Source organism: Orbicella faveolata, unplaced genomic scaffold, assembly GCF_042242905.1.
Source record: "Orbicella faveolata isolate gen_17 unplaced genomic scaffold, um_ofav_v1 contig_14, whole genome shotgun sequence".
Taxonomy (NCBI): domain Eukaryota; kingdom Metazoa; phylum Cnidaria; class Anthozoa; order Scleractinia; family Merulinidae; genus Orbicella; species Orbicella faveolata.
In genome coordinates this window covers 14,284,501-14,294,346 of record NW_028301541.1, presented here as the reverse complement: position 1 = coordinate 14,294,346, position 9,846 = coordinate 14,284,501, and positions in this window count along the sequence as shown.

The window sequence follows — 9,846 nt, the reverse complement described above, 5'->3', positions numbered from 1 at the left end:
TACCAATCATTATCAAATCTTGTTTCCCCACAGGTATACAGGTATAGCATCAAAATAATTACATCAGACCTTTTAAATCATTCAGCAGAATGCTAACTTAAATGTCGCCAGATTACAACATGAAAGCATACACAATGTAGTTGAGGACCTTGAACAAGTCAGTGCAAAGTTACTGGAGAAAACACAAAGTAACTATAACCCTATTTTGACTGGCAAGTTGTGCATCACCAGTCTCCACCCCAACCATTCCATTCAAGTGAAAAAAAAAATTGTGACCAAACATGTTAATTTAATTTCTTATTTGAAATTGAAAACAGACAAATAAGTCAGTTTTTGCAGAATCCAAAAGAAGCTGCAGTTTGAGAATGGGATCATTATAAACCTTTCCCCCTAGAGTCAACCATCACTCTGTAGTCAAGGCTCATTACAAATTTTAACTATATTTGAGCATGTATCAGTGCTAATAAACAACAAAAGGGCTGAAGTGCTAACCCATGTTTAATGAAGGTATCAAAATAATATTATCCTTGACTGTACTCAACTGTTAATACAGGTAGAAATTAAAGGAGCTCAGTCACAGTATTTTGAGTTATTTTGGCCACATACAAAATTACCTTTAAATGGTAAGAAACCTGAAAATAACAGTTTAATAAGATAGAAAAACACCAAAGACAATGATAGACCATAAAGGAACAAGGATGGCTAAGGATGGAGCAGATTAACATGGATTACAAACAACGAATTTGAAAAATTGAGGCTAAATTTTTTAATATGTGCAAACCGTGACTGAGCTCCTTTAAAATGTTGTGAACATTTGTAGCAGAACCAGAATTTGGCAAACATGTTCAGCAGTTTCACAGAGCACTGACCAAGCACTATACACAAGGGTGGTAAACACCTCTATGATCTGACTGAAATGGAAGCTTTCTGTGATCAGCATTCTGCTGGACTGTTTGGTCACTTGCAAAATACATGTATCTACAGTAGTTCAGAGACAAAATGTTGACTTTGCATTTTATCAGGGACATCTGGCATAACATCTTTTTGTGTTTGTGTGCCTGCTAGAAAAACTCTCCAATCCAGAGGGCAAATGGCTCAAATCTCAAAATGAAAGGAGCCAGTCACAGTTCACTGATGTGTACATGGTTCTTGGGTTCAGCCGCCACCCACAGCCATTACTTAACTATGAAAAGACCTTGGTCGACAGACAAGAAGACAGGAGTACAAAAACAAAATTTGTTTAATAAGGGACGCAATAAACGTGAGATCACATGTTGCTAATAATCATCAACTGGAATTAAATTAGTTAGTCTGAGCCAGCAATTTTTTGGTATTTCCACTCTGTGCCCAACTTAGAAAACAGAAAAATTTGTTGTGGATCATAACAAAATTATTGTCCAATCAATGATCGTAGACAGAAGATGAGTCTACTTTGCGTTAATACAAGGAGGTAATACCAATAAGAGTTATGATAGAAGTTTCAGTGTTACTGTATACTCCGAGAGCAGAAATGTACAGTGTTTCACCCAAAATTTGCAGAATAGAAAGTTCACGCTCTTCATCAAGGAAGACATTTTTTTGCATGCCAAGCACTATCTGGTCCACAAGTTCCGTAGCAAGTACCACTTGGCATATGTGCACTGCAGTTGTGGATGTACAAAGTCACAACAAAATGGAAGTAGTTGATTTGGGAGATGATATCACTAAGAGTCACCGCAATGTTCACGTGACCATGGACGGTGGCACAGTCCGCCCTTGGCAAGGGGCTATTGACGTTCAACATCTCCTTGGTGTTGTATCCGTTGAAAGAGGAAATTATCACTGCCAAAACTTCCTTCAACATCTCCCTCTGCTATTCAAAGAGTTCAACTGGTCAAATGCTGAAAAAAGTTTTAAGGAATGAAAGTAATCTATGTTTGTAAAAAATGCAGTGTGCTTTAAGAATTTAGCAAGACATAGGACATGAAATGGTTTGTGCTGCTAAGGTATGGCACATAATTTTCAGAACCACCTTGAAGTTTTCACAGGGAAAAAGATTGAAATCCTTCACTCTAATTTTAGAAGGTAGCTAGTTTTGTAACTGTGTAGGAAAATCAAATTTTCAAAAGAGGAGGCTTTAGAAGCAATAAATTGCCTCAAAACTGTAACAGAATCATTCAACCTGTGGTAAAATAATTATGGTTAATAATCTCCTGGTTTTTTCCGTTTTCGAATTCTTAAGTAATGAAGACATTGCATGGTCAGGTGCTATGGCCACTGGTATGGAATTTTATTGGGAGGTGGAAACATCACAAACATGTATTGTGAAGGGGACATAATATAATGAACTATTATTTTTGAAAGTTGTACAATGTAAGTTATTAATGACCTTCTTAACTATATGTATACAGAATTCTGCTTACCAATTTCTTATTCTTGACTTTTACTGTATGAGCTGAGGTGTATGCGAATGACAGCTCAGCTTGAAGAAAACAAAAACAGTGGAGATGAAGACGACGATGAACCAGAAGAAAGCTCAAATAGAGAGTCAGAGAATCGAGGGGATGACAAGTTCGACGATCGATTACAGGAAAAAGGTTGATGACATCAAAGTAAGCAAAATTTGCGGAGCGCTTCTGAATTTACATACCCTGGTCCCAGAGATTTTTCTTGATTTTTCTCCGCACGAGAGAGCTACGAGAGAGCCGCGAAGTGGTGAAAACACGAGTCGCGAAGCGGCGAGAAAGAAAAACGAGGTTTTTCTTTCTCGCCGCTTCGCGAAAAGAAAAATGAAGAAAAACCTCTGGGACCAGGGTAGAATTTAAAAGGAAACGAATCCACCAGAGATCCTTCCATTATATACAAATCCCAAACAGAAACCAATGCAAGGATGTAGCAGAATTTCGCGCCGAATTTGCTGTGCTCCTCTAAGCGCAGGCTAACATCGTCGTTGTCGGCAAACATCAACTGCAGTCCATTGATTTTATGCTCATCCTCGACAACCCAGTCTTTCTTCATAAATAACCATTGATAAAAGTGCAAGTATACTGACAAACTGGCCAAGGAAAAAGCACCAACTTGTGGTGAAAAGAGCACAATCAAGCGCAGTTCACACAAACTACCGTTCAATGGTCACTCGATCGCGCTTCCAATCCCCGCAGTAAGTCAGCGGTCAACGTTCTGCGCACGCGTCCTTAAAAAAAGTCCCCAGCCAATCAGCGGTTTTTGAGACCTGTCGAGAAAATCCATTCATGGGTTTCCTTGTCTTTCCCATATGAGTATGGGGCTCCGCTTGGCGGCCCTTAGGGCCGCCGGAGCTCCGCTATAATAATCGGGAGGGTTCTTTTTTAGGCTTAGCTAGTTCTGTGTATCAAGCTTTCCAAGTCTTGACGAGATGGGCTCTACTCTGATAGTTTCCTAGTAAAAAACAAAGGACGTGTGATGAACACTCCCAACACAATCAACTCGATCATAGTTCTCTCAGTTATCGCAACTCCACTCCCTCCCCTTCCCCCCGCAAAAACAAACAAACAAACGGAGGGGAGGGGATTGAAGCATTTATTCAAAGATGAATGCACTTTTAAAATTTCGGCCGAAGAAGGATCGCTGATTCCAGTGGGAAGCCTTTTTTTTTTTCCTTTCTGTGATTTTACAAATTGCGGTTACGTCCGACATATCGTGCACGTAAAGATAATTGTCACCACAACCTACTGCTATGTAGATCAAGAATGCCAAAAAATGTACCAATAGAATAAAAACGGCGAGTTAGACTTATAGCTATTGAAGCTAAGAAATTATGAAATATCTCTTCAATCCCTTTTTTGTTTTGTTTTTCGTTTTGTTTTGTTTTGTTTTGTTGTTTGTTGTTGTTGTTGTTGTTGTTGTTGTTGTTGTTGTTTTTTAATGTCCAGGTTGGGACTTGTTAAGGGAAGAGTGGACTGGAACCACTTCACCCTTGGCACAGATAGAAGAGCCTGAATGATCACGGGAACCGAAAGCGAAATCTCAAGGCTTGTAATTTAGATCTTTTATGTATTCTGGTGCTTTGTCGTTCAGAGCCTTATAGACAAGAAGACGCAACTTGAAGTGAACTCTAAATTTTACTGGGAGCCAATGGTAATGTGATCAAATTTTGGGAACTGTGACTTTGTGTTCCACCTTTTGAAAGACTATGAGAAGATAAGGTGAGACGATTGTCAATGTTTTGGAAACAAATGCTGATCTTTAAGGGGGTCCTTCTTAATTACCAATTCGTCATGAATTTGTTGCTATTGAAGGTTTCTAACTGTCATATGTTGAAAACCAGACCTCTTAATAATAAACCTTTTTGCACAGGCTAATTCCATTGAAGACTCCTACAAAAGTTTCAACTCACGGCCGTATTTGACCAGTCATGTGACTAGAGTAGAAAAAAACCCTAAAACTTAAAAGCCATCTAAATCCGAAAATTTAATGCTACGTATGGGTTTTTATGAAATCGCATTATCATAAAAGTTATGAGATCGAGAAAATAAGCATCAGTGTTAACAGACTTTCTACAGTAGCTTTCCTCTTTTAGGTGTAAACAGTAATTCCATACGCGTACGGTTTTAAAGAAGGCTAAGTTATTTCTGATTCACAAGAAAAATCGGAACTCTTCCTCTTTTCTTCCAAGTTTTAGAGATTGGGGACTGGCACTAGTTACGCACGCGAAATCATATTTCTTTTAAAATAAACGTTCCTTGATATAAAATTCACCATTTAGCACTGCAAAACACTCTAAAATAGCATCCCTGTAAATATCGCCTAAAGCAATCCCTTAGCAGCAGCTCTAAATCTGTAGTTAAGAAGCTCCACCCACTCCCTACCCCCCCCCCCCCCCCTCCTTAAACTACAAGGCATGTCTGTTATTACTGGGCTGCGGATCATACTCATAAGTTCTGCTAACCTAGTTAAGTTCGCTTACTGTAGTTTTGATGGATTATAACAGCCCAACTTCTAACTATTTTGACAAATGTTCCAAGATGTTTTTCCTTTGTCTTTTTACTGTTTGCTGAAGTCTTTTACCATACTATGTGAAACTTGAACAATTTAAACGTCAACAAATGTCCAAAATGAACGACCGAGTACATAAGAAGAGACTGAGCACTAGAAGGTTTATCCACGTTTTTTCTCAAAATCTGCCCTTATCACCCCACCTCAAAATTTCAGGAATTAGAAATTGGCTCTTATTTAACATTCATGGAAAGTAAAATAAAAATCTGTAAGACAGATTTATCGTAAACTAAAAATGTGAAATCAAAAATAGCTTAAAATCTGTCTTACAGATCTTTTTTTTTTTTTTTTTTTAATTTGGCTCTAGACGCGATTCACCCCTACAAATCAACTGTGATAATTTCATCATGGGCTGTGCGGTAGCAAATCTTTTGGGCACGTATTTGCATTAATACCAGTGCAAACTTCACAGCAAAGCGAAATACACTTGAACGTTTTGAATCCAGCTAGTGAATTGTTTTTACAGCACATGGCAAACATTTTTCTTTTCAGACTACTTCTCTCAGAAGGTTAATTTACTTTGAAGAAAAAGAAAGAAAACAGAAAAGCCTCAACCAGTATTCTCTCAAGCTAAGCCAAGCAGGCTATCCTTCTAACTAAATCCAATCTAATTGCCTGTCGCCGACTCTAGTTGTGTGGCTTACTATATAAGGACACTAAGTTCAAGGCCTCATCTTGTTTGGCGCTTTGACCGCGTAGGTCTACGGCATTGACGTAGCACGCCATGTCCGTAAGTGCATGGAATGGGGACTCGTAATTTCGTTAGGCGGCATGCATTCAGAGTGGAAAAACGTACTGCGCAGCTTTCTGTGTATCCCTACTTATGCATATGGCCCAGGCAATGCCTGCAGCAATGGCGAAGAGGATTGAGGACTGTAATAAGGACCAAGAGGATGCCGATCAGTTGATGTATTTCTTCTTGGGCTAGCATGATTTTTGCAGCATTTCACTGTTAGGAAAACAAGGCTTCCCCTGCCGACTGTGAGGCTCTCCTGCTTATACATTAAGTGGTGTGCTTATATGGATGCAATATGCGAATCTTAGGATGTGTGGGAAAATCGTGTCTTCGTATCAAAATTTCTTGTATGCCACGGGGAAATAAAGGGTTCGGAAACCTTCTTAATGTTAATTTTGTCCGAAAAAAGGTTAATTTCCCACAAAAACATTACACCAGCTTTCCATATTAGTGACGAAAAAATGTTGCTTCTTACCGAGAAAATTGGGAAAGTATGTAAAGTTCGTAATCGTTTTTGTTTACTCGAGTCGACGAAATTCCCGCCATTTTCTCAAACTTGGAGCGCGGCCAAAACACGTTTTCCCGCACTTAAGGCCATGCGCTCAATGTGAAAAGGCAATGTGACAAGAACCACGGCTTTAAGCCAAGGGATTATTATTTTTTTGCTATTATTATTTTTTTTTTAGGAAAAGCCGTCTGAAAACCTTTGTTTATCCTCGAGACAACATGTCTTGCATAGTCTCGCTTTAGCTTTAAAAACTCTCAGACCCTGAAGCCGCTTAGGCTCAGTTCAGACGTCGTGCTTCTGCCGTGCCGAACAAAATTGCGATTTGGTTCGACTGTAGCACGGCAGGAAATCAACTCTGATTCAGACGTCGTGGCAGAGGCGAATCAAATCCAGGGTTTACTGAGGCCTCGTAACAATTCTCCTCCTAACTCCCCGAGGGAACGAAATCTCCGGGGGGGGGGGGCACTACCATATATGGGCTATATAGGTATGTGCCGCTGTGAAGGGTATGGTTTTCAAACAGTTTACTCTAGGATAGGGTATATAAATCAGAGCTTTTGGGTCTAGAATAGGGTATCATTTTTCACAAAACTGACCAGTTGGTTGAAGATTTTATCTAGACTAAGGAAAGCAGGAATTGCCACTCAAAAATATAAAAAATCAAATCGGCAAGTTTAAATTTACCAAATCAGCCTCAATAGTGTCGATAGGTGTGGGGATTTGGGGAGTATACTCTAGTATAGGGTAGCAAAATTAAGCTGAACTAGCTCTGGGATGGGCTAAGAGTTCCAGGGTCCCAGCGGCTCATCCCCAGTTCGGCACGGCAGAAGTGTACAATTTGGTGAAACAAAAGTCTATTGCTGAATGGACTCGTGAGTAAAGTCAATATTGAAATGATCTTCGTGTGTGTCGCAAAACAAAATGTACCTGCACATCGAGGAAGGCTAATACCAAATATGGACAAAAACGTACATTTGATGATCACGCAGGGATTTATTTCATAGACAACCGTTTGCAGCAAAGGAAATAAGGTCTGATAAAGAGGTCATAGATGGACTTTGACCTGGAATAGATTGTAATGCATATCGCGTTACGACTGTCACTCTAGAGAGTCACGCGACGAGCACATTTAATGTAATCATTACGAAATTTCACTTTACAGGTGAACATATGAAAAATCATATATTTGAACTACAGAGAAAGATATGAAGACATGATTGATCGTTGCAGTTATATTACACAAATTAAGAAGGCTTGATCGGGATCCCATTCAAGCCTGAATTTTTTTCAGGCTTTAATTTCACAACTGCTTAAAGAAGCTCAGTCACGGTGTTTTGTCTTCTTTTGTTTTGGCCACTTACAAAATCTCCTTTAAATGGAAGGAAACCTGAAAACAATAGTTTACTAAGAAAGAAAAACATCAAAGAGATAATAATAAACCATAAAGGAACAAAGATGGTCAAGGATGGCGAAGATTGACACGGATTGCATACGACGAATTTGAAAAATTTAGGCTAAACTTTTCAAAATGTGCAAACCGTGACTGAGCTCCTTGAGCTGTGGGTATAACTGCGATGATCAATCATGACTTCAAAGTTTACTTTGGGCACTGAAACTAACGATTTGCAAATGTATTCTCTTGCTTCTCTTGCATTAACTTTATTTCACATGTTTTGACATCTAAAGCAAGCCTTTCTTGAAGTCCATCGAGTGTTATTTTGCTATTTTTCTTCTTAAAAGTAACGCAACGAATCATTTTATGAGAAGAGAAGGATAAAAGTCAAAACTTCGCAGGGACGAGTTTCTGATCGGCAAGAAATATTTACACCTAGACACCCAGCCTCTCTTGTCAAATATAAAATAACGTGAATCTCTCAAGAGACATGTACAGTTATACTACAGCGTATCACAGGCACATCAAACGTCAGTGGCAAGGAATGCAGACGTCAACGGAAGAACGAGCAGACATGGTCAATTATACCTTGTCTGCCCCCGATTCAAACGGGAGAGTGAGGGTGGAAGGTCTTTGTCAGTATCGACTAGCCGCCTCTCTGGAACATGATGCCTGCCCATATCAAAAACCAACCTAACCTTAACAGCTTCAAAAAATCCATTCTTAAACATTTAGGGACAGTTATAAGGAATTACACCATTTTATCATGTAAACTTTTAAAGTTTCTTGTTTTAATTGTTAGACTAGATCCATTGCTTCGCTTTTTAATATTTTAGTGTATCTTATATCTCATTTTTTTTGTGATATATAATCGCTGCATATTTGAGAATCAGTTTCTATATTTTTAATTTTTAACACGACATCTTTTTTATTCTGTAATTATTTATACGAGAGCCACTGGTTTTCCAGTCATTACTGTTGTGTGCTACCCTCAATAAATAAAGTTGATTATTATTATCATTACCATTATCATTATCATTATCATTGTCATTGTCATTGTCATTGTCATTGTCATTGTCGTTGTCATTGTCATCATCGTCATTGTCATTGTCATTGTCATTATCACTATTATTATTATTATTATCATTATAATTATCATAAAATTGAGGATTTGCTTCACAGGAAACTCAGTTATTTTAATTTTGAACAGAAGACACTACTGCTGGTGCCGCCACCATTTTAATTTGTACACATTATTATCGAAAATGTACTTTAGCGAGGAGGAAAATTCAAGTCTTGAAAAGCCATGTCTTTTTAATGGTTATCACTATGGTGCAGTTTACCAAAGACGGAAAAATGGCATGGGGCATAACTTACTGTAATTACAAAATAACTGGTAAACCACTTATGTACGCACTGCGGACATATAAACGCCTATAAATCTGTGTTGGAATATAATATAATTTTGGTTTCGAAGATCACGTAGCATTAACAAAAAAACCCACGTGAGACATAAATGGAGTACCATCTTGTTAAGATATTTTATTTGCTTCTAACCGACCGCAAATAGTAACAACTGCTTTTGTGCGAACTGTAATTAATATCTTCCTTTTTTTTTCTGTACGGAATGTCAGATTGTTTTTTTCTTTTCCATCAGGCAAATGTCGCAATTTAGGGTATCCATCTGTCTATCAGACTGATGCAGTTCAAAATTATAAACTGTGGCTCTGATGTGAGCTGTAGGATTTGTACAGCGAGCAAGTAATATTTTTGAGCACGAGTTTTGTTGCATCAACTTCGTAATACTTGCGACATCACTACTCTATATGGTACTAATACTTAACATAATACTTAACGTACGGTGGCAAGTGAGATATTCTACTCCTTAATTACAGTGATAGATCACATTTTAGCATTGCTCCCGCTCAAGCAACATCGGCCGATATATTTAAATTCGCTTTAGTTTCCCTTCCTCTCCCTGCATACATGTAAGACATTACAACTAAAAACTAATATAAGATACAAAAAAACACCCTGAAAGGGAGTTTAAAGAGGACTGGACTCTATCTTAAGAAAACCCCTATAATATAATATGTATTAAAAAGCTGATGCTAAAGTTTCCATTGCAAATACGAATAAATACTAAAAATCTAAAATTTTAGATTATGAAATAGGTAAAAACGATTTCAGAACTTT